The following is a 26776-nucleotide window of genomic DNA, read 5'->3' as shown; positions in this document are numbered from 1 at the left end:
CGGAGTGAAAAGACCGCTGTGACTTCAACGCGTTTCGCTAAATTGGTAGGCGTAGCTTCATCTGGACTAAGTGTTCAGGTAGTGTTCAGGTAGTATCAAGAGGAACTTGGAAAATGGGATATTTAAGGTGCCACACAAATTAATACTGATATTTATTTAAAAAAAAAATATTTGTTTAGAATAAATTTTGTAAAAATATATACAAAAAAAACTGAGCAAACAAATATAAAAAAAAAATCACAACATGATTATACACAATAAATATATATAAATAGAGCTATATACAATGGGGACGGAAAGTATTCAGACCCCCTTAAATTTTTCACTCTTTGTTATACTGCAGCCCATTGCTAAAATCATTTAAGTTATTTTTTTTCTCATTAATGTACACACAGCACCCCATATTGACAGAAAGACACAGAATTGTTGACATTTTTGCAGATTTATTAAAAAAGAAAAACTGAAATATCACACGGTCCTAAGTATTCAGACCCTTTGCTGTGACACTCATATATTTAACTCAGGTGCTGTCCATTTCTTCTGATCATCCTTGAGATGGTTCTACACCTTCATTTGAGTCCAGCTGTGTTTGATTATACTGATTGGACTTGATTAGGAAAGCCACACACCTGTCTATATAAGACCTTACAGCTCACAGTGCATGTCAGAGCAAATGAGAATCATGAGGTCAAAGGAACTGCCTGAAGAGCTCAGAGACAGAATTGTGCCAAGGCACAGATCTGGCCAAACTTTACAAAAAAATGTCTGCTGCACTTAAGGTTCCTAGGAGCACAGTGGCCTCCATAATCCTTAAATGGAAGATGTTTGGGATGACCAGAACCCTTCCTAGAGCTGGCCATCCAGCCAAACTGAGCTATTGGGGGAGAAGAGCCTTGGTGAGAGAGGTAAAGAAGAACCCAAAGATCACTGTGGCTGAGCTCCAGAGATGCAGTCGGGAGATGGGAGAAAGTTGTAGAAAGTCAACCATCACTGCAGCCCTCCACCTGCTCATCACCTGTCCAATACAGTCCCAACAGTGAAGCATGGTGGTGGCAACATCATGCTATGGGTGTGTTTTTCAGCTGCAGGGACAGGGCGACTGGTTGCAATCGAAGGAAAGATGAATGCGGTTCAGGGATATCCTGGATGAAAACCTTCTCCAGAGTGCTCAGGACCTCAGACTGGGCCGAAGGTTTACCTTCCAACAAGACAATGACCCTAAGCACACAGCTAAAATAATGAAGGAGTGGCTTCACAACAACTCTGTGACTGTTCTTGCATGGCCCAGCCAGAGCCCTGACTTAAACCCAATCGAGTATCTCTGGAGAGACCTAAAAATGGCTGTCCACCAACGTTTACCATCCAACCTGACAGAACTGGAGAGGATCTGCAAGGAGGAATGGCCCTCAAATCCAGGTGTGAAAAACTTGTTGCATCTTTCCCAAAAAGACTCATGGCTGTATTAGATCAAAAGGGTGCTTCTACTAAACACTGAGCAAAGGGTTTGAATACTTAGGACCATGTGATATTTCAGTTTTTCTTTTTTAATAAATCTGCAAAAATGTCAACAGTTCTGTGTTTTTCTGTCAATATGGGGTGCTGTGTGTACATTAATGAGGAAAAAAATGAACTTAAATGATTTAAGCAAATGGCTGGAATATAACAAAGAGTGAAAAATTTAAGGGGGTCTGATTACTTTCCGTCCCCACTGTAAATGCCTGCAGGCTCAACACGTTTCACAAACTGCTTCTTCAGGAGTGATAAGGCATATATTGGCTATAAAAAAGTACAAATAAAATATTAATAAACAATAAAGGTACAGAAGAAAACATCAAAGCCACAAAGTCTCTGCGCTTAGGACAAGTAACAAAAGGAGGGAGAAAGAGAAAGAAAAGAGAGGACAGGGGAAGGAGAGAGGAAGAGGGGGACCTGAGAGAAGGTGCAGGGGGTAGGTGTCCCACTGAGAAAGAGAAGGGAAAAAGAAAGAAAGAAGAAGGAGTATAGGTATGCTGCCTCCCCTAGTTGGGCCCTCAAAGAGGACTAACATGTGTAAGAATTCTATATGGGGGTATGGCGCTTCCTGGTGGAATGTGTAAATAATAAAGTGAATTATATAATATACCATACACAAACGGTGACTACAATACTCATATTAAATGACCCCATGGGTATTTGAATCAACAAACATGTGATAAGAAAAGTGAAAAAAAACCCTTAATATATTAAATGTGCCTACATATCACAGGTAGTTCCAGAGAATAACCACTAGGTGCTGCTGCTAATATACTATGCAGCCAATGTGATGGATCCAGCATATACAAGTGCAAACAGTGCAGTCAGATCTAGAAAATATCCATATGGACTAGAAAAATGTGTAAAAAACATAAATAGAATAAAAACTCCAAAAAAACAAAAAAGTCTGTTCACAAGAGAGGAAAGTTCCAAAAGCTTAGTGACTGTGGTGCCCTCAACGGTGAAAATCCGTGACTTCTGTGCTCCCCTTTTGGCTCCCCACTCACCGGCTCCCACTACCCCTGCAGGGGTGACAGACACTTTAAATTCCGAATGTTGTCCTCTTGGCCGATATCCCGTGGTCACTGAGATAGGATGTCCTCTCTCCCAGGCGTTTCCAGATTACCGCTTATGCCACGTCCAAGAAAGAGATCGCCAGAGAAATCTTGCACTCTCTCAATGTCAGCTGTGGACTCTATGCTCCATGTTCCATGTACGCTCCGGCGGAGACGTGTGAAGGGAGCCGGAGCGTACATGGAACATGGAGCATAGAGTCCACAGCTGACATTGAGAGAGTGCAAGATTTCTCTGGCGATCTCTTTCTTGGACGTGGCATAAGCGGTAATCTGGAAACGCCTGGGAGAGAGGACATCCTATCTCAGTGACCACGGGATATCGGCCAAGAGGACAACATTCGGAATTTAAAGTGTCTGTCACCCCTGCAGGGGTAGTGGGAGCCGGTGAGTGGGGAGCCAAAAGGGGAGCACAGAAGTCACGGATTTTCACCGTTGAGGGCACCACAGTCACTAAGCTTTTGGAACTTTCCTCTCTTGTGAACAGACTTTTTTGTTTTTTTGGAGTTTTTATTCTATTTATGTTTTTTACACATTTTTCTAGTCCATATGGATATTTTCTAGATCTGACTGCACTGTTTGCACTTGTATATGCTGGATCCATCACATTGGCTGCATAGTATATTAGCAGCAGCACCTAGTGGTTATTCTCTGGAACTACCTGTGATATGTAGGCACATTTAATATATTAAGGGTTTTTTTTCACTTTTCTTATCACATGTTTGTTGATTCAAATACCCATGGGTTCATTTAATATGAGTATTGTAGTCACCGTTTGTGTATGTTATATTATATAATTCACTTTATTATTTACACATTCCACCAGGAAGCGCCATACCCCCATATAGAATTCTTACAGAAGAAAACATAATATTTTGCATAAGAATATACAAACGTTAATTGAAACTAGAAAATATGTATATGATGCATACTATATGCTGTAGTTGAACTGCATATAGCATCCCAAATGACTAAAATCACAGCATTGGTAAAACTCAACATGGCTAATGTGAAACAGTGATAACACTCACTTATCATGTATGTGTAAATAGATCAAAATAGAGTCCTGTTTATGCAGAGGATGGGAGGCAGAAAGACAAATATCCAGCCCAACAATGAGGATCACAGGTAGGGCACCCAAGCTTACAGGCATTTATATAGCTGTATTTATATGCATTTATTGTGTATTATCATGTTGTGAAAAAAAATATATATATTTGTTTGCTCAGTTTTTAGTGTAACTTTATTTTTTACAAAATTTATTTTAAATACATTTTTTTTAATAAATATCAGTATTAATTTGTGTGGCACCTTAAAAATCCCATTTTCCCAGTTCCTCTTGATATTACCTATTCAGGGTGACAGTGCCTTTGAACGTTTGATATAGTGTGATTATTTCAATCCTATTTTTCAGGTGTTTTATTCACCATAATGCCGTGTACACACGACCGGACTTTTCTACCGAACTGGCCCGACGGAACAAATCTGTCGGACAATTCGATCGTGTGTGAGCTTCATCAGACCTTTTCTGTTGAAAAATCTGTTGGACTTTAGAAATAGAACATTTTTCAAATCTTTCCGATGGACTCAAGTCCGATTGAAAAATCCATTTGTCTGTATGCTAGTTCAACGGACAAAAAAGGACGCAAGGGCAGCTATTGGCTATTTGCTATGAACGTCCTTATTCTAGTCCAGTCGTACATCATCACGTTCGAAACGATCGGACTTTGGTGTGATCGTGTGTAGGCAAGTCTGCTTAGTTGGGGTCTATAAACTTTATTTGCAATGGCGGATTACTGTGGAACTGCATTTGATAGATCATATCCACTAGTCCCAAAGCAAGAGGTGCACCTAAACGCACTGCAAATGTTGCACGTTCTTTATCACATTCTTCTCAACCTTCTGAGCACTTTTCTACTTGTGCCTCTGGAGACTCCCTCTTGGGAGCATCTGCTAAGGCCTCTTTAATCACCCCTTTATCCAATGCATCTTTGGACAGTAAGGTAAGCGCACCAAATACTGGTAATGTTTCGAGGGATCTAGGCCCGGCATCTATTTTTGCACATACCCCCACTTTGGACACCAAAAAGGTATTCAATGTGGAAGGACTGACACCCAAGCAGAATGCAAACATACAAAATTTAAAGTAATCAATCTGTCATCTATAGAGCTCACTGAAGCTCAAATACAGGTTTCAGGTTTGACATTCTGTCCCGAGCAGGGAGTGGACTGCTTTGAACGTATTAAGGATGTCCACCTCTTTGCTTGTAGCCTTATGATCAAAGTTCTATATGACAAGAATTCACAAAATTCCCCACAAAACTCTCTTGATAATCCTTTATGGAAGGAATTTTCAATCCAGGATCTTAAAGCTTTAGAGCAGTGGTCATCAACCCTGTCCTCAGGGCCCACTAACCGGCCAGGTTTTATTTATTACCTTGGGGAGATGCAGACTAGAATACAGCAATCACTGAGCAGCAAATGATATCACCTGTTATGTATTTCAGTTATCTTGCAAACCTGGCCTGTTAGTGGGCCTGGAGGACAGGGTTGATGATCACTGCTTTAGAGGATCTAATGGAGCTCTGGGAGGAGGGGGACATTGGAGATAGCTCCTCAGTGTCCCCCAATTTGACATCTACCCCTGAGGGGGCATTGGGGGATACGTGGAAGAATTTATTCCTCCTTGTTTCCCACCCCCTCAGCTATATAAACCCAAATCTATAAAATTTCCCCTCCTGCAGGGTAACCTCAATATTTGGGCGTTTACCCAGCAGGTCGTGAAAGAAATTGAACATACTAGCTTAAAATTCAAGGAGCCTTCTAATTTCTCTCAGGTACAATTGGAAGCTTTATCCTTTTTAGACATGTGCGGTTCACTTCGTTCCGAATAAATATTCAGACAAATTTTTCGCTATTCGGAGATTCGGAAATATACGAATACCCGAATTACAATATAAACAAATTTTACTGAATGCTCTGAATAACGTAACGAAATTCAGACTGAAATTCGAATAAAATTTTATATTGAACTCCAGTCTAATTCTCACTACACATATTGCTGAAGTCAAAGACTGTGTGTGTTATTAGAGTACCATTTTGAAATAATGCTGTTTTTGTTAAGCCAAAGGTGATTTCAAGATTCAAATCATTTGAAGAAGATTTTTCCTTTGTTCACTTTGCTGCATTCCATTCGAAAACAATATAACATTTTTGTTTCAACCTACAGTATTCAAAAATGTATCGATTTGATCGTTTCAAATAAAAAAAATTGGTAAATTCTGAATACGAATTCCGATCATGACTTTCCAAAAACAAATTAAATTAATCAACTGAATTTAACTAAACGAAATAAATAGATTAATGAATTAAAACAAAACAAAACAGATTTTATTTGTCATGCACATGTCTAATCCTCTTTGAGACAAAATCATCAACTTGTAATCAAACCATCTGATAAAGGTGGGAACATTGTAGTGATGGACCTTGCTCAATACGAATCCATGGTGTTTAAAAGTCTTAATATTAAAGAATGGTATAGACGAATTCCATCTTCATTTGTTGAAGCCATCCATGTCAAATATAAAAACCTGATAGGTCAGGCCTACAATAAGGGGATTATTGATAAACCTACCTGGGAATTCTGGATGTATCCAATCCACGGACCCCCACTCTGTATGCCCTACTCAAGGTTCATAAAAGCCTTGATAAACCAACGGGCAGGCCTATTGTGTCGGGCAATGAATGCCTGACTGAGACTGCCAGTCAATTAGTGGATAATTATCTACATCCTCATGTACTGTCATTACCCTCCCATGTACAGGACACCATTGATTGTTGAAAACAATAGATGGTGTCTTTGTTTCTACTGATTCTTGGTTGGTAGCTGTCAATGTTGAGGCCCTCTACAACTCCATCCCCCATGGTCTGGGGGTTGGAGTTGAGGAGGGCTTCATTTCCCAGAGGAACACATTGGCAGAGCCATATAATTAATTTGTTCTTTGTGCCCCTTCTTATGTGAACCTGTACCTGGGGGGATGGGAGTAGGGTATCTTTTTTGATGAGTCCCTACATGATACTATGGACAAGATTTTGATTTGGAAAAGATATATTGATATCTTTATGGTGTGGACCGGCACGAGGAAGGAGTTGAATTCATTTTTGAGTTCATTGTAACGTAATGTTTCATTCTCAGATTTACCTCTAAGTGTGACCAGCAGGTTATTGATTTCCTCGATGTGAGTATCTTCATCAGAGAGGATCACAGCCTGGGTTCTACACTATTCAGAAAAGAGTCATCAGGAAATACTCTCATTCATGCAACCAGTTCACACCCTACTCTAATACATAGCATCCCTTATAGTCAATATTTGAGGATCAGGAGGAACTGTACCAGACAGGAGGACTTTGAGATGGAATCTAGAGCCCTTTATTCGCATCTCCTTGACAGAGGCTATAGCAGGTCCAGCCTGAAGAAGGCCTATCATCGGGCCCAAATTCATGGGAGAGTCCAGTTGATTCAAACCAAAAAAAAATAGATCCCAATCATCCACTACTACTACTAGATTGACCACTAGTTATTCAGGACATCATTCCAAGATTCAACATATAATGCAGATGTCACACCGTGTCCAGGATTTGACCTGGTACCTGGGGTTCTTTGGACAGTTTCCTATTGCCTGAGCCACCAGGGAACTTCCTTTAAGGTAGAATCCTTGTTATGTTCTGCTCCTTGAGTTTGGATGCTGGCTCCACCCTGTGACCAGCTGTAGGCAGTCACCTGATCTAGTGACCCTATAAATTATCACTTCCCCTTCCTGTCTTCACCCTAGTATAAGTACCTGTTCGTTGGTGTATGTTAATGTGTTTTTGGTTGCCGATTTTGCTTGTTCCTGACTCCGCTTCTTGGATTACCCCTTGGATTTACGCTGATCTTGTTGCCGCCCCGGCCTGTTCCGGACACCACCTTTGGGTTGACCCCTGTGTACTTCTGCCTTTGTCCGCTGACTTGGATCATTTAGGATTGTCCTTTCTCCCACCTAGTTCCTGTCTTCGGCCTCTACTAACCGTGAGTTATTTGCTGGTAGTTCCTTGTTAGGCTGTTTGCACCATCTATTGTGGTCCCCTAATACTGGCTGCAGGATCTCAACCATCCCTCCACCTGATTCTGGGATAACAAGACTACTGGTCAGGAAACCGGAGTGATGGTTGGAATCTCCTGGCAGACTTGACAGCAGAGATATTGGCATCTGCTCACTGCTGATGAGGTGGTCTCTAAATATATCAATACCTTCCCTGAAATTATCTTTCATAGGTCACAATCCTTAAAAGACCAATTAACCCATAGTCATAATGTGATTAAGCCCACTTGCAAAATCAGCAAATTGGGCAAGGCACCTTGTGGCAGGTGCAATTTTAGCACATTTGTTACTAATGCCCATCAGATCCAACTGCCCAATGGTAGAACTTGGAGCCTGGGAGCACTGCTGAAGGTCCAGGCGTGGCCTGAGAATACCGTTCTGATGGCCCAGAAGTCCTGAATTGAGGCCGCCCAGATATGCCAATAGTGGAGAAGATGAGCCCCAACCTGGCATGTCTGAGCAGGCCCAATCTCAAAAAGATTAAAAGGGCTCCCAATCACCGGTGGAGCCGCCCTTGGCCGGTTTCTTGAAAGAATACTGCCTTGACTTCCAGGATCTAGCAAATTCACGTCCAGTAGCTTACAGATATGCATCACTCTAGCACGTTCCGGATTCTGCCTTCTTGGGAAGGCTTGTCTCTGATTCTGTCAACGCCGGTCCTGCGGGGGGAGAGAACACCAGCTTACCTCCCGTGGCTCAAGCTATGGTGTTATGCAATTTGTGTCCAAAGATGGAAGAGCCCTCAAAAAGAATTCAGCACTATTCCTGTTAAGATCGACCATGGGCGGAGCCACAGAGCACGCTTGGCCGTGACAGCTGAAAGCATAACCCGGGCCACCAAGCAGATAACGTCAATGGAAGCCTCCCCCAGGAAATCAGACTTAGCTCCTGAATGGGCGAACTTCTGGCCAATTCTTCAGAGACATTTCTGAGCCTCTCATCTACATTGTCCATCCAGATGTCCATGGATTTGGACATTGCAGCTAGAGCTAGGGCTGGCTTGCAGGCCATACCTGTCATTAGCTAGATTCACTTAAGGTCGGAGTCCATCCGCCTATCCAAGGTGTCTTTTAAAAGAGACTGTGTCTTTCAGAGGAAAGGTCACATGTTTGACCAGTCTCATCATAGCTGCATCTATCAGGGGCGCTGATTCCAGATGCTTAACCTCTTCCTCCCTGAAGGGTAAAGCTTTAACACTTTGGGTAGCATGGAATTCTTCTCCACTTTATTCCACTCGTCTGTAATTACTTCACTCAGTTCACTAAGAAAGGGAAAGTTTAGGTGCACCTTACTTAGCTGTTTAAAGATCTTCCTCTGTTTAGGAGGGAAAACTACTGGTTCTTCCCAATTTAAGGCTTCTCTTCTCACCAGAGGAGAAACCAGGGCGAAGTCGAAACTCACACAGGGATCTTCCACCTCTGAGTCACTGTCCGAGAGGACGGCAGATGGGCGACTTGTTTGAGAGGACTCCCATGTTTCCCAGGCTTGTGTCTCCCTTGCTGGTGAACGTAGAAGTTCTGCAGGAGGTTTGCGAGCCTGGGAGGACCCATCTCTTTTAGGTAATCCTTTATGACCCGCTTGACAAGGGACTCCAAATGTTGGTCCATACCTCCTCTCTTACCCACTGCCCTGGCATAGCAGGGGTCACAGAGGGATCTGCCCACCAGTACTTGGGACCTACACCCCTCCAGCAAGCATTTTCAGCTGAACGGCTGGAGCGAGCCACGGGAGGGTGAGCAGGGTCTCAACCCAGAGGGTGAACCATGGTGCCAAGATCTGGAAGAGGAGTGCCGGCGATGAGATTGCACTGAGGATCAGACCTAGAAGGGTTATAGGATGGAGAAGGGAATGAGAGAGAGATCACAGACAAAACATTAGGGGAGACAATATACCACTAACCCCCCCCCACAGGCCATACCCAGGAGAGAACCTCCCAACCTAAGTACCTGCTGCGAGAGGGCTGGCCATGGGCAATCTGTGACATGTCCGTCGTCCTGGAGGACTCCATCAGGGGCTGCAAAGACACAACCAGGTTAGCACCACACACAAACTGCGTGCAGGGGAGAGAAGACATCACCCTACCTTTTAGCAGAAGGCTGAGGCCTGGAGAAGTTTCCACACAAGCCCACAAGCATTCACAAGGCTTGCAGGCTCTTTCCCTGTTTAAATATGGTGCCTCTGTGACATCACCGTAGCGCTGCACCGCGCTCTTGTGCGCACACGCGATCACTGTCATTTTTATGCACGAACCAAGCCTCACCGTGGGCGTGGAAATGGAGCTAGAAGAGAGTGGCAGCTGGAATGCAGAGGGAATCAGCCGCCAGCTCGGGGACACAAACACAGAAGGACACACAGGGGCAATGAAAAAACACAAACTGCTACCAATAATAAGGGAAACAACACATCTCCCTGCTCCTTGGTAATGTTTCATAAAATTGGATTTATGATCCATTACAAAACTGTTCATCTTTCAAGTGAATTTACTGTGAGCAAACTGCTTCTAAAGATAGGAAACAGCATTACCCTGTTTTGTGACAGTTGTAATATCTCTCATTTGTTGTTGTCTAGCAGTTGTCATAGCGACATCTGAGCTCTGCTTTATTTCTTCCAGACTGTGTCACTCTTAAGCCATGTCTAGCCAGAAGATGATGAGCAGCTATTACTGACCCATGTAGGGAAATTAACAAGCTGCTTTGGTTAGAAGCTAGTGTGAATTTAATTGGATATTAAGAATTAAAGAAAAATGTGCCTGGAAATAATGGCTGCACTGCAGAGCCCAGTCCAGAAGGGGATACTTTGTAATAATTATATACTGTGTTATACAATGTATATTTGATGTCATTGCACAATATGTGATTGCATATTAAGAGATTTCAGGGCACAGTCGATTCTAACTGTGAAGATCACCATACACATTATAATTTCTGAATCAAGACTCGCAATGAGGTTATAAAGCTTTAATACAGTGAATGGTGAAACCTATAATATCCATAGAGGGAATTTCCATTGACTTTATTCATTTGGTTAAACTACAGCTATCGTATTTTAAGTGCTATTGAATCAAGATGTTAGCAAAATCATAGCAACAAAAGAACTTACAAGTGCTTCAAAATAACATCTAAATCTTTAATAAAGTAGTTGCATGCTTTCAGTGCTGTGAGCTCAGTACAGATTTCTTTTTAGTTTTCCATCTGGTTGACTCTTAGGAGAAACACTGCATTGTATTAAGTCCATGTAGTTAATAACGGCAAGTCATTAGTAGAAAAAGAAATAAACTTTAAATTTTCCTTCTGGTACTGGGCTGCTCTGTCCAACTCAGATGTAATATCAAAGCACTACAATCTGTTCTAATTGTATCTTGAAAACAAAAAAAAAATATATTTTAATACCAAACATGTAACAATTGGTTTTATGTAAAATGTAGCATCAAAATGGAAAAACAGTGAAATAAGCCAAGCACAGATTTTTAGCACTTTATATTCACCTTCAACTGGCATGCCAGTTCTAAGAAATGCAGCATGGGAATAGAGATGAATGGATCAGCCATGATTAATTTTGACAATCAATTTTAAAAACCTTTGGAACAATGTATTGTGTGCTTGAGATGTTTGAACTGGTCTCAAAAAACAATTGAAGAATTGTATATCAGTGCGTGTGTATGTGTATGTGTATATGTTTGTGTATATATAAACAGATTTAGGCATTCCATGTTTTCATGTACTAGAATATACTGATGCTCAGGAAAAAGGGGACAGCAATAAAATGTCTATCACAACTGTGGTTAAGGTAAAATAAGCACATATCATCCCATGTAAAATACATAAAAAAGTAATATAGTAATATAGTAGAACTAACACATATTCCTAAATCATAGCGTTTTGCTTAACTGCTTCTAGAATACCCAAGGGGTCAGATTGTTAAAAATGAAGGCTGTGGAAAAGTCTTATGCACTATTCAGATATATGATTTTTGCTGAGTTCTGTAAACTGGTAGTGAGGCATACTTCATTACAGCTTTATTCACTTTAGCTACACTCCATCAAGAGGTGCCTTTTTGATGCAATTACTGGACGAAGTATACATACATGCTGTGGATTTTTTATTTAGAGTCACAGGCGCGCATGCTGTTGTAATGGCAGCCATCTGTTCTGGTGAGTGTTAACCCCACAGGGAAAGAGTTGCCACCTCATCCCTTTAAACCCAAACACATATTAATTACACAGGTTCTGTGGGTGATTAAGGTGGTAATCAAACTCACTTGGTGCCTTACCTGGATTGAATTAGCCTCAGAACCTGTGTAATTCATATGTGTTCAGGTTTAAAGGGATGAGGTGGCAACCCTACACAGGGAGGTGGTGATTGGCCTCTGAACACATTTTGAGAAGCATTACTTACACAGGTGAAGCTGTTCAATCCTTTCTGCAAGACTGTTGCACTGGATTTCATCATTTTAGGGACTTTTCTCTTTTATTGACACATATTTGTTTTGCTTTAATCTTTGATATACTGTATGTTTGCACTTCTGTGTCTGTTTACATCAAGTTGCAAATTATCATTGTGGGCAATGAACATAGGATTTTTTTTTTTTTTTTTTACTTAATATGACAACACATGCTGTGAATACTTTTCTATTTGACACTGTACAGTTTCTGAATTACCACTGACCCTATCTGCACACCTAGAATTGCATTTGTTTACATCTTGGGTAAGTAATATTATTGGGCAAATAGGCAATCCAGGTAGAATGTCCAGGTAAAAAATGCTTTAAAAATGGCAAATAAATGGCATGGGTCAATATTATTTTAATATTTTAATTTACACATTTTTAAATTGATGGTGGTATACTGTAGATTATGGCTGTCCAACTGGCTCTGGGAGACAATGCAGAGTGGCAGCAGAGTGCCAAGTACCAAAACACTCTGGGTTTCCCCACTTGACACCGTGATCTCTTGCCAGTCAGGGAGCATGTGTTCAGGTGAGTAACCCAGGTGAAAACTCCAATGAAAAACAGTACATTTTAACCACCACTGAATACCAATCACAGGGTTAACCTTATTTTTTCCCTCTACTGCCAGTGCCAGGGGTTATTATTGCTGCCACTGACATCAAAACTGAAGGTAATTATTGCTGCCATTGCCACCAGTGAAAAAGCACTTTTTATTGCCTCTGTTTTGAGCTGAACATCACTTGCCAGAATCCTTTGTGTGGTCTTGTCTATTGCAGTGCATTGCTTTCATACAGGCTGGTGTAAGTGGGTGGACACAGTGGCAGAATGCCGATGACCCCTGAGAACGGAGCTTCCAGGAAGGTTGTTATCCCTGTTATACTCATTATCCTTTTATTAGAATGCATATTGGTAAAAAAGCCATTTATAACACCAGTTCTCTGTAATTAAAAGTGTGCACAAAACTGTGCCCAGAAACAAGGAGAATGAAGGGGGTAACTTACCTATATGACTCTTTCAGTTGTGTGTTTAAATTTCAGCCTCAGCTATTGAGTTCTCTTACCATAGTTTTTTTTCAACAAAACATCTAAATTCTGCCCTTGCAACATGTTGCTCTGTATGCAGCAAATCTTTTTTATCCTCCAAAAAAAACAGACTGTATAAACAGTTTTTCTCAGGCTTTATTGAAATGAACAGGGCGATGTGAAACTGGGAGCAAATAGAAAGAAACATACAATAAGAATACATTAAATATAACACTAGTGTCTTCTGTTATTGAAATTTGTGGTAGATACTAGGTACAAGTAGATCCACTTCTTATCAGCGATGCTGCCACCTAGACAAGACACAAATGTAGTTCTTCATTGTAGACATGTGCTAATGTGATGGCTGGGCTTTGCAGCTGTTTCTTCTTCACATGTGCTCTTGAACATGGAGTCTTAGGTTCCCAGGATGCTTCTTGTTGGAGTGAGGAATAATGAGTGGATGGAAACATTACAGGTTCAAATACTAATAAACAAGTTCAATAATTAATGTAGGAGTATGCACTTTGGCCACTAGGTGGAGACCAAGACAAATTTAACATATTGCTTGAGCCTTGCGCCCTAAGAGGTTTCCCCCACTTCCCTCTTGGGGTTCTAGTTTATGATTGTATTTGTTTTCTCTACTCTACTTGTTTTTTGTACATTGGGTGAAATAGGTCCTGCATAAGCAACAATTGTACTGTTTTTGTTTACAGTACTTACTATCAATAAAACAGATTAAAAAAAAAAAAAAAAAACAACAAAAATATTATAAACTATATGCTAGAGGCACTAAAACCACATACTGTATATAACATGTGATAAGCAGCCAAATGAAGAAAAATATATTTTAAAACCAAACAAAACAATAACCATTATTTTAAGAAAAAAAGCTTCTCATCACAGATCAGAAAAAAATAATGTTAAGTACATTGTAATGACTGATGTTGCTGCAATTTTTTTTTATGTCAATCCCAAAAAGCAGTGGAGGAATGATGCAGTAGGAAGCAGAAAGACATTCACAAAAGCATGTTTAGTAGCCACAATCAGGTATAGAGCTTAGTTTGATAATCTATCCCCTGGAGACCTTACCAGTTCAAGCAAATTCTCTAAAAGCACCAGTGAGGTTTCAGTTAAATGGGTTGAAGGCAAAGGGAAAAAGGAAAATAAGGTAATATTTGGTGTTTAAAAGGTGTGATGGACTTTAAATGGCTCCAGAGGATTGTGTAAGCTCCTTTAAAATATTCTGGATCTTTTGTGCAAAAAAGGCCTCTTGTTAGCTTGTAACAAGACATTAGATAGCAATAATCATACTACAGCTAGAATGCCTTCTCAAGTGAAATAGTCACACTGATGGAAATTTAAGTTATGTAGAAATCAGAGTTTTACAGGTTAGGGCTGTGTTTTAAATTTTTGATTTTAGCATACAGTAGCAGAATGTCTCAGAGGGAGCTTGGAAAAGTCCTGTTCTGAGTTTTTTACACATCTCCAGGGCTCCTTTCATACACATTTAGAGATCTCTGATCCTTGGTCCAGTTTGGATTTTGCCCCTCTTCCTGGTGGCAATTTACACTCGCCTGGAACCTGCAGTCAGGGCTCTCAAACCTGGGAAGCAGACAAGTCATGTCTGGCAGAGCTAAAAGGTTGGTGTAAGCAGTAAAACTTTATCTGTGGATATTGACAAACACTAGGCTTGCTCAGCCGGATAGTCAGGATTGTGTTTTTGTGTAGTTAGTGTCAGGACAGGGCTAGGATTTTGGTTTTGAAGCTTTTGCACTGCTCCTTTATGGAACACTGTACAGCACCTGTAAATAACACAAATAAATACAGCACTGTTTGTCACTACCTCACTGGACTGGTATCTATGCCTGAAAGTGTGCTCACCCCAGAGATCTTTGTACCTGCTACCTATCCCCCTGTCTTCATGCCATGCTTACCACCCACTTCCCCTGGAACAGTCTTACTGGTTGCTTGGGGAGACCGTGGCTTTGGGTGCAAAGTTTATGAGGTTGTAGGAGAGGTGACCAGGCTCTCAGCAGCAAAGTACCTCTCAATGAGCTCCACCCGAGTATTAACTGACTTGGGGTCCCCTTGGCTCACCCACTTCTGCAGGGGAATAGGTAAAGGCCTCAGGTAACAGTCCTTGACCACATGCTCCACTATTTATGGCCCAAACAGAAACTCCGGTTGTAGCCACTTATGCACCAAATGAAAAGGTTGGACATCTGCGATCGTGGAGGCCTCTCAACTTAGAAGGACCAGCTGCTGACCTGCTGTGCTCATAATGCCAAGGTAACATCTAGTCATACCAGAATTTCCTGCTTGACTTTTTCGTAATCCTGTGCGTCTGTGGCTTCAAAATCATAATAGGCCTTCTTTGATTCTCCAGTCAATAAGGGGGAAACCAGTGCTGCCCACTGGGTTTTAGGCCAGCTTTCCCTCTTTAGCGGTTCTTTCGAAGATGATCAGAAAAGCCCCTGGGTCATCATCAGCAGTCATCTTAAATCAGTCATCAAAATCCTAGCCATGTCCCTGCATTAACTACACAAGTACGAATCCTGACCATCAGGCTGAGCAAGCCTAGTGCTCATCAGTGTCAACAGATGCAGTTGTACAGCTTACACCAACCTTTCAGCTCTCCCAGACACGACTTGCGAGCCCTGACTGCAGGTTCCAGGTGAGTGTAACTTGCCATCGAGGAGAGGAAAAAACTTGAATTTGATCAAGGATCAGAGATTTCTAAATGTGTATGATAGGAGCATGGGAGATGTGTAAACTCCGAACAGGACTTTTCCAAGCTCCCTCTGCGACAGTCTGCTACAATACCAAATATAAATTAAATTGCTTATTGGGATTGCATGTTTGACTTTTTCACAACAAAAAAAGACAATGCAAAGAAGTATATAAATAAAGTGACAGTTAACAAGTATTCGTGTACTGTAACTTTAATCTTTTTTCACTGGCTTTATTTTCAGTTTTAAAAAATATCAAACAATATCACAAAAAAGGGAAAAAAAGGAAAAGAAACCCACACAAATACAAATAAGAGTTTGCAAAGCAATGTGAAGTTTTTCCTTTTTTTCAAGCACATTTCAGAAGTCTGCATGGTGAAAAAAGAGGCCAATTTCAATTAAAGACTAAAGCTGCGTACACACAATCGGATTTTCTGACGGGAAATGTGTGATGACAGACTGTTGGTGGAAAATCCGACCATTTGTATGCTCCATCGGACGATTGTTGTCAGTTTTTCCACGGACAAATGTTGGATGGCAGGCTTTAAAATTTGCCGCGGACAAATGTTTGCTGTCGAATTTTCCGAGCGTGTGTACTCCAGTCCGTCAGACAAAAGTCCTAAGTACAAACATGCATGCTCGGAAGCAAGGATGAGCCAGAAGTGGTCGGTCTTGTAAACCAGCGTTCGTAATGCAGAATTAACATTCGTGACGTGGCAAATTATAAGATCTCGAAATGCAGCGCACATTCTCTTCTTCTTTAATGGGATAATAATGAAGCTGATTTGCTGGTAACACTGATGTAGTTATTGCAAACACATTTTCAAAGGCTTTTTTTTCTAGTGATATCAAGAATAATATTATTATGCTTGTTGGGTTTTTTTTGGTGCAAGTTACCACAACACCATTATCCTGTAGTTTTTAAGACCAAAGATACAACTATGTAGGTGTCCCTTGTTAATTTTACATTGTATGTTTTAAAATGTAACTGCCTATTCCCAAACTGTCATTTGAAGTAAAACACATAGCCAAGTATTATTCTCCACAATTTTTTTATTGTGCATTAAAAAAAGAAAACAAATAAAATTTGACATGCTATCTGCCAATTGAACCTAACCAAAAAGTGCATTCTATGCATCCAAAAATATACAAAATATACCAAATCAAATCATTATTCAACCAAAAAATAAAATAAAAGCCCCATGCATGTGTCCTGCTTCTTAATATAGGGGCCAACAATGCCAAGACTTGATGAAAGCAGGGGTCCGTCATCCGGAGATAATTCCGAAAATCATCTGGATTGTTCTCCTGGAGCAAAGGCATATGACATAATTGGTCATGAGAAATCCTCCTCGTCCTGTTCCTGGACTGGACTTGGATCAAAGCAATAACTCCAAGGCCAATAATAAATAACACGTTATCTCCTCCAATTCCGCAACGTGGCTGGTTGACAAACAGCTGTTCAGAAATGAACTGAAAAGTGCGAAATGAAAAATGAGAGATGAAAAGCGTGAATCAACACTCAAACGTCTACTAACACAAAATTAACAGAAGGAGCACAAAAGGTGGTGCCTGACAATTGAACTTCCTCTTTTTCGACTAGTAGTACGTCTAGTACGTCTAGTACGTCACTACGTTCATGTTTGTTGGTCGACAGTTGTGTACCATTTGTATGCAAGACATAATCCAGGCACACGCCTTTGGACAAAAGTCTGAGGTTTTGTCCTCGGAAAAGCTGATCGTGTGTACAAGGCTTAAGACTTGCCATACATTATACAATTTCCTTTGGATTTACCTTCAACTATGTAGTGCAAGGGCCTGCCTGATTGCATACAAATTAAAAATGTTTAGATATGACCTCATATCATTTTTTTTTGCATATCTTTTAGTTTGAATTCCAAAATAGAAGCCAACCCTCCCCAATTTCCACCTTTTAAGCTCTGTTTACATCACAGAGTTGCGACCGAGCATGCACACTTTTTTTAATATAATTTGAATGGGCTGCCCTGGGCACAAGAAACACTCAAAAAAGGGGCTTGCACCATTCGAAATATTGTGCCACACTAAATTGTGGAACCGCGCATTTTGGCATATGTGAATGCATGCACGTTAGCAGGATGCGTAGGATGCGTAGGGTTGCCATTAAGAATAAATAGCAGGGTCATGCATCTGTAAAGAGCAGCATGTTTTGTGTATGTTTCTGCAATGCAACAAGTGTGAATAAGACCTTAGGGTTTTACCTGTCCTATAACAGAAAAGTTGTTTTTCACATAGGATGATGTTTCCTATATGGGTAGTAGATCTCATGGGGTACTGGATAACATGTAATGCAAGTCCATTTGTTACCTTTTCAGATATATGTATATAACCAGTGTTACAGCACCCTGAAACAGTATTCATACCCCTTGCAATTTTCTACATTTTGTCATGTTACAACCAAAATTGTAAATGTACTTTATTGGGATTTTATATGATAGACCAACACAAAGTGGCACATAATTGTGAAGTGGAAGGAAAATGATAAATGGTTTTCAATTTGTTTCAATTTGTTTTTTACGAATAAGTATGTGAAAGTGTGGTGTGCATTTGTATTCAGCCCCCCTGAGTCGATACTTTGAAGAACCACCTTTCTCTGCAATTACAGCTGCAAGCCTTTTTGGGTATGTCTCTTCCAGCTTTGCACATCTAGAGAGTGATATTTTTGCCCATTCTTCTCTGCAAAATAGCTCCAGCTCTGTCAGATTGAATGGAGAGCGTCTGTGAACAGCAATTTTCAAGTCTTGCCACAGATTCTCAATTGGATTTGGGTCTGGACTTTGACTGGATTGTTCTAACACAAGAATAGGCTTTGATCTAAACCATTCCATTGTATCTCCGGCTGTACGTTTAGGGTTATTGTCCTGTTGGAAGGTGAACCTCCGCCCAAGTCTTTTGAAGACTCTAACAGGTTTTCTTCTAAGATTGCCCTCTATTTGGTTCCATCCATCTTCCGATCAACTCTGACCAGCTTTCCTGTCCCTACTGAAGAAAAGCATCCCCATAACATTATGTTGCCACCACTATGTTTCACAGTGGAGATGGTGTGTTTAGGATGATGTGCAGTGTTAGTTTTCCGCTGCACATAGCTTTTTGCTTTTAAGCCAAAAAGTTCAATTTTGGTCTCATCTGATAAGAGCACCTTCTTCCACGTGTTTGCTGTTTCCCCCACATGGCTTCTTGCAAACTGCAAATGGGACTGCTTTTGGCTTTCTGTCAACAATGGCTTTCTTCTTGCCACTTTTCCATAAAAGCCAGATTTGTGGAGTGCACAACTAATACTTGTCCTGTGGACAGATTCTCCCACCTGAGCTGTGGATCTCTGCAGCTCTTCCAGAGTTACCATGGGCCTCTTGTCTGCTTCTCTGATTAATGCTCTTCTTGCCTGGCCTGTCAGTTTAGGTGGACGGTCATGTCTTGGTAGGTTTGCAGTTGTGCCATACTCTTTCCATTTTCGGATGATGGATTGAACAGTGCTCCTTGAGATGTTCAAAGCTTGGGATATAATTTTTATAACCTAACTCTGCTTTAAACGTCTTCACAACTTTATCCCTGACCTGTCTGGTGTGTTCCTGAGCCTTAGAGAACCTATTAGAGGTTCTCTAATAAACCTCTGAGGGCTTCACAGAACAGCTATAATTATACTGAGATTCAATTACACATAGGTGGACTCCATTTACTAAGTAGGTGACTTCTGAAGGCAATGGGTTCCACTAGATTTTAGTTAGGGGTATCAGAGTTAAGGGGGCCGAATACAAATGCACGCCACACTTTTCAGATATTTACAGTCAGGTCCATAAATATTGGGACATCGACACAATTCTAATCTTTTTGGCTCTATACACCACCACAATGGATTTGAAATGAAACGAACAAGATGTGCTTTAACTGCAGACTTTCAACTTTAATTTGAGGGTATTTACATCCAAATCAGGTGAACGGTGTAGGAAGTACAACAGTTTGTATATGTAGCTTCCACTTTTTAAGGGACCAAAAGTAATGGGACAATTGGCTGCTCAGCCGTTCCACGGCCAGGTGTGTGTTATTCCCTCATTATCCCATTTACAAGGAGCAGATAAAAGGTCCAGAGTTCATTTCAAGTGTGCTATTTGTATTTGGAATCTGTTGCTGTCAACTCTCAATTTGAGATCCAAAGAGCTATCACTATCAGTGAAGCAAGCCATCATTAGGCTGAAAAAACAAAACAAACCCATCAGAGAGACAGCAAAAACATTAGGTGTGGCCAAATCAACTGTTTGGAACATCCTTAAAAAGAAAGAACGCACCGGTGAACTCAGCAACACCAAAAGACCCGGAAGACCACGGAAAACAACTGTGGTGGATGACCGAAGAATTCTTTCTCTGGTGAAGAAAACACCCTTCACAACAGTTGACCAGATCAAGAACACTCTCCAGGAGGTAGGTGTATGTGTGTCAAAGTCAACAATCAAGAGAAGACTTCACCAGAGTGAATACAGAGGGTTCACCACAAGATGTAAACCATTGGTGAGCCTCAAAAACAGGAAGGCCAGATTAGAGTTTGCCAAACTACATCTAAAAAAGCCTTCACAGTTCTGGAACAACATCCTATGGACAGGTGAGACCAAGATCAACTTGTACCAGAGTGATGGGAAGAGAAGAGTATGGAGAAGGAAAGGAACTGCTCATGATCCAAAGCATACCACCTCATCAGTGAAGCATGGGGGTGGTAGTGTCATGGCGTGGGCATGTATGGCTGCCAATGGAACTGGTTCTCTTGTATTTATTGATGATGTGACTGCTGACAAAAGCAGCAGGATCATTTCTGAAGTGTTTCGGGCAATATTATCTGCTCATATTCAGCAAAATGCTTCAGAACTCATTGGACGGCGCTTCACAATGCAGATGGACAATGACCCGAAGCATACTGCGAAAGCAACCAAAGAGTTTAAGGGAAAGAAGTGGAATGTTATGCAATGGCCAAGTCAATCACCTGACCTGAATCTGATTGAGCATGCATTTCACTTGCTGAGGACAAAACTGAAGGGAAAATGCCCCAAGAACAAGCAGGAACTGAAGACAGTTGCAGTAAAGGCCTGGCAGAGCATCACCAGGGATGAAACCCAGCATCTGGTGATGTCTATGTGTTCCAGACTTCAGGCTGTAACTGACTGCAAAGGATTTGCAACCAAGTATTAAAAAGTGAAAGTTTGATGGATGATTGTTAATCTGTCCCATTACTTTCGGTCCCTTAAAAAGTGGGAGGCACATAAACAAACTGGTGTAATTCCTACAGCGTTCACCTGATTTGGATGTAAATACCCTCAAATTAAAGCTGAAAGTCTGCAGTTAAACCACATCTTGTTCGTTTAATTTCAAATCCATTGTGGTGGTGTATAGAGCCAAAAAGATTAGAATTGTGTCCATGTCCCAATATTTATGGACCTGACTGTATTTCTACAAAAAAATTGAAAACCATTTATCATTTTCCTTCCACTTCATAGTTATGTGCCACTTTGTGTTGGTTTATCACATAAAATTCCAATAAAATACATTTACGTTTCTGGTTGTAACATGACAAAATGTGGAAAATTTCAAGGGGTATGAATACTTTTTTCAAGGCACTGTATCTACCTCAGTTGTGGCTGTTTATGGTATCTGTACAATCTGTAAGCTTCAGTTTACCTAAAAAAAAAAAAAAAAAATAGTTTAAAAACTGTGACTATCAGCCTGAACCATCTATTTTCTGATCCCATTTCTAACAAGTGTATTACAAATGAATGTTTTGCCATGTGTACTAAAAATGATTACTATTGCATGCAGTCAGTAATCCACATAGTCATATTTCCACAACTATAATTAATAAAGAAAATATGTAAAATGGAATAAATGATAAACTAGGTTTCATCTTAAATATAGATGATTACTGACTACTGATCCACCTGTTCAGCTGTTTAGGTTAGACACTATGGACATCACAAGCTGCTGGTAGTGAAGAAACCTCTGCCCCTACAGCTGGTGGCTCAGCAAGTCACAGACAGGCTAATGCTGGAGCAAGTCCTGATCCTGAATACTGGCTTTGTTTATCTGAATCCTGACTCTTATTTTGGAATAGAAAATAAAGAAAACAAAAATAAATGGGTAGTGCTGCAAAATAGTGCTAAACTAGTAATAGGAAATTATAAATTGAATTCTGCAGTTTGTCGAGCATACACATTTTGCATATTTTTTTCAGTAAAAAAAACATTTTAAACTGCACTTTAGATAAAAGCAAAATTCAACTAGCTCAATAAAATATACAGTTTCTGATCAGAATCCCAAAACTATACCTCTCACACGTGTACAGATAGAGATAGCGGCGCTAATATAAATTGTGTAAAATAATGGGTCAGAGCAGCATAATGCCTATGACCCTATACTTATACATAAAAACCCCCGTTAGACTTACCGGTAACGGTATTTCCAGGAACCTTCCAGGACAGCTACTTGAGAGATGATCGGCTCCGCCCTCTACAGAAAACACAAATCAGATAGAATTTAAAAGGCCCCTCCCTTTCCTCTGACCCTCAGTTGTTTAGAAGATCAAGTAACCTCCACCGAAGGTGCACTCGGCAGAGGAAAAAAATAGAAAACATAAAACACACCACCATCAGGAAAACATGGTTGACCAGTAAAAAAATAGAATAGGGTGGAAATATAGACGCTGTCCTGGAAGGTTCCTGGAAATACCGTTACCGGTAAGTCTAATGGGGGTTTTCCCCCCTCACCTTCCAGGACAGCTACTTGAGAGGATAAGCAAGATATTATACCTTAGGGAGGAACGACAGCCTGAAGCACTTTCCTACCAAAGGAAAGGTCCTGGCTGGAAAGCATCTGAACTCTATAATGCTTGACAACTGCATGGGAGGAGGACCAGATGGCAGCTTTAGAGATATCTTCCCATGAAGCTCCCGCTCTTTCTGCCCATGATGTGGCCGTGGATCTCGTTGAATGGGTCCTAATTCTAGAAGGAGGGGTGCGACCTGACGCTTTATATGCCTCACAGATAGCTCCCCTAATCCACCTAGCAATAGAACTTTTAGATGCTTTGGACCCCTTCTTGGGGCCACCAACAAAACTAACAGTTGGGAGAAACTCCCAAACCCACTGGTCTTTTCTAGATAAAGTAGAAGACATCTCTTAACGTCTAAAAGACCAAACCTTTTCTCTTCCGCATTTTTGGGAAAGGTGCAGAAACTAGGGAGGACTACCTCCTGGGACCTATGAAAGTTGGAAGAAACTTTGGGTAAATAGAGTGGATCGGGTTTAATCACCACCCAGTCCTCTAAAATCCTCAGAAAGGGATCTTTACAGGAAAGAGACGCTATATCAGAAATCCTTCGCCCTGACGTAATAGCCAAAAGGGAAGACAATTTCAAAAAAATCATTTTCAGGGAAGCCTCATGAAAAGGCTCAAAAGGAGCCCTTGTTAGTGCATTTAATACCAATGACAGATCCCAGGGAGGAACATGTTTGAGGATCCTGGGAGTATGCCTAGATCTGACTAAAAGGAACCTCCTGTCTAAGGGATCTACCACTAGTCTTCTCTCTGAAAATAAAGATAGGGCAGCAACCTGAACCCTAAGGGTGTTGACAGAGAGCCCCTTTTTCACTCCCTCCTGCAGAAAATCTAAAATGCAGGGAGTGGAAAAAGAATCTAAACCAGATTTCCTTTGACAGGAAATAAAGGTTTTCCAAACTTTCCCATAGATTCTTCTTGTGACCAATTTACGGCTGTCCAGGAAAATATGAATAACCCTCTCTGAACATCCATTTAACTGTAGGATGCGCCGCTCAGCCTTCAGGCTGTCAAATGGAAGGTCTGAGGGTTTGGATGCAATACCGGTCCCTGATGGAGTAGATCCTTTCGAACTGGAAGAGGCCAGGGAGGATACACAGATAGGGCCTTCAGAGAGGAGAACCAACTCCTCCTGGGCCACCAGGGGGCAATCAGAACAACTTCTGCTCTGTCCTGAATAATTTTCCGAACCACTAGGGGCGAAAGGGGAAAAGGAGGGAAGGCATAGGCCAGGCTGATTCCCAAGGGAAGGACATTGCATCCGTCCCTAAGGACTCTGTTTCTCTCTCCAGAGAGAAGAACGCCGGTAGTTTCTTGTTGAGACTGGAGGCAAAAAGATTCACTGTGGGGAGACCCCATCTTAGCACCACACCCTGGAACGTGCGTTGATGTAGTTCCCAACCGCTGGAACTGATGCTCACTCTGCTCAGAAAGTCCGCCAGCACATTTTCTGACCCCTTGATGTGAACTGCCCTTACTGAAGAGACATAGATCTCTGCCCAGGACAGATTCTGCTGCGTTAATGACAGAAGTGATTCCAAGCGAGTGCCCCCCTGCTTGTTCAAGTACGCCACTGTTGTGGCATTGTCTGAAAATATTAAAAGGTCCTTTGAATAGACCCTGTCTCCCACAGACATAAGTGCTTTCCTCACAGCCAGAAGTTCTCTGAAATTCGAGGAGCGACCTGCTTCCTCTTCCCCCAACCCCACAGACTGGCATCTGTGGTAATCTTGACTGGGCAATGTTGTGCCAAATCCTTCCCCCTCTGCAGATGTTCTCGCTGCTCCCACCAGGCGAGATCTAGAAAATTCCCTTCTGGTAGTTTTACCAGCTGATCCAGAGAATTTTTCCTGCGATCCCAATGGAGCAAAAGAAAAGCCTGAAGGGGTCTGGAATGCAATTGAGCCCAAGGCACCCCTGGAATGGCTGCAGTCATTAGGCCCAGCAACTGCATGATTCGCCGAAGGGAGGTCTGAGGGAGCAGTTTGAAGGTCTGCACAGAGAGAAGAATTTTCACAGTTTTCTCTTTGGGAAGAAAAATCTTTAGGGCAAGAGAGTCTATTAGATAATCCAGAAAAAGCATGCTCTGTGAGGGTACTAGGCAAGACTTCTGTTGGTTCACCTTCCACCCTAATTTTTGAAAGGTCCGCAAAACCAACCGTAGGTCTTGAATAAGGGACTCCTTGCCCTGAGAAAAAGTTTAAAAAATCGTCTAGATATGGGACGATTGATACACCTTGAATTCGAAAACAGGTCATGACTTTGGCCATGATTTTTGTGAAAATCCTTGGTGCTGCCGAGAGACCAAAAGGAAGGGCATTGAACTGCCAATGAGACGGCTCGTTTCCCATGAGCACTGCAAACCTGAGGAACCTTAGGTGGCTCTGGCAGATTGGTGCATGAAGATAAGCGTCCTGAAGGTCCAGGGTCACCATTAGGGATGAGCCGAACACCCCCCTGTTCGGTTCGCACCAGAACATGCGAACAGGAAAAAAGTTCGTTCGAACATGCGAACACCGTTAAAGTCTATGGGACACGAACATGAATAATCAAAAGTGCTAATTTTAAAGGCTAATATGCAAGTTATTGTCATAAAAAGTGTTTGGGGACCTGGGTCCTGCCCCAGGGGACATGGATCAATGCAAAAAAAAGTTTTAAAAACGGCCGTTTTTTCAGGAGCAGTGATTTTAATAATGCTTAAAGTCAAACAATAAAAGTGTAATATCCCTTTAAATTTCGTACCTGGGGGGTGTCTATAGTATGCCTGTAAAGGGGCGCATGTTTCCTGTGTTTAGAACAGTCTGACAGCAAAATGTCATTTTGAAGGAAAAAACTCAATTAAAACTACCCGCGGCTATTGCATTGCCGACAATACACATAGAAGTTCATTGATAAAAACGGCATGGGAATTCCCCAAAGGGGAACCCCGAACCAAAATTTAAAAAAAAAAATGATGTGGGAGTCCCCCTAAATTCCATACCAGGCCCTTCAGGTCTGGTATGGATATTAAGGGGAACCCCGACCAAAATAAAAAAAAAATGACGTGGGGTTCCCCCTAAATTCCATACCAGACCCTTCAGGTCTGGTATGGATTTTAAGGGGAACCCCGAGCCAAAAAAAAAAACCGCGTGGGGTCCCCCCAAAAATTCATACCAGACCCTTATCCGAGCACGCAACCTGGCAGGCCGCAGGAAAAGAGGGGGGGACGAGAGTGCGCCCCCCCCTCCTGAACCGTACCAGGCCACATGCCCTCAACATTGGGAGGGTGCTTTGGGGTAGCCCCCCAAAACACCTTGTCCCCATGTTGATGAGGACAAGGGCCTCATCCCCACAACCCTGGCCGGTGGTTGTGGGGGTCTGCGGGTGGGGGGCTTATCGGAATCTGGAAGCCCCCTTTAACAAGGGGACCCCGAGATCCCGCCCCCCCTGTGTGAAATGGTAAGGGTTGTACCCCTACCATTTCACTAAAAAACTGTCAAAAATGTTAAAAATGACAAGAGACAGTTTTTGACAATTCCTTTATTTAAATACTTCTTCTTTCTTCTATCTTCCTTCATCTTCTGGTTCTTCTGGTTCTTCTGGCTCTTCTGGTTCTTCCTCCGGCGTTCTCGTCCAGCATCTCCTCCGCGGCGTCTTCTATCTTCTTCTCCTCGGGCCGCTCCGCACCCATGGCATGGGGGGAGGCTCCCGCTCTTCTCTTCATCTTCTTCATCTTCTTCTCTTCTTCTCTTCTTCTTTTCTTCTCTTCTTCTCTTCTTCTCTTCTTCATTTTCTTCTCCGGGCCGCTCCGCACCCATGCTGGCATGGAGGGAGGCTCCCGCTGTGTGACGGCGCTCCTCGTCTGACAGTTCTTAAATAACGGGGGGCGGGGCCACCCGGTGACCCTGCCCCCCTCTGACGCACGGTGACTTGACGGGACTTCCCTGTGGCATTCCCCGTGATGTCACAGGGAAGTCCCATCAAGTCACCGTGCGTCAGAGGGGGGCGGGGTCACCGGGTG

The sequence above is a fragment of the Aquarana catesbeiana genome, linkage group LG08 (genome assembly GCF_042186555.1).
Source record: "Aquarana catesbeiana isolate 2022-GZ linkage group LG08, ASM4218655v1, whole genome shotgun sequence".
NCBI lineage: Eukaryota > Metazoa > Chordata > Amphibia > Anura > Ranidae > Aquarana > Aquarana catesbeiana.
The sequence above is the reverse complement of the archived record's forward strand: the minus strand, read 5'-3'. Positions refer to the sequence as shown.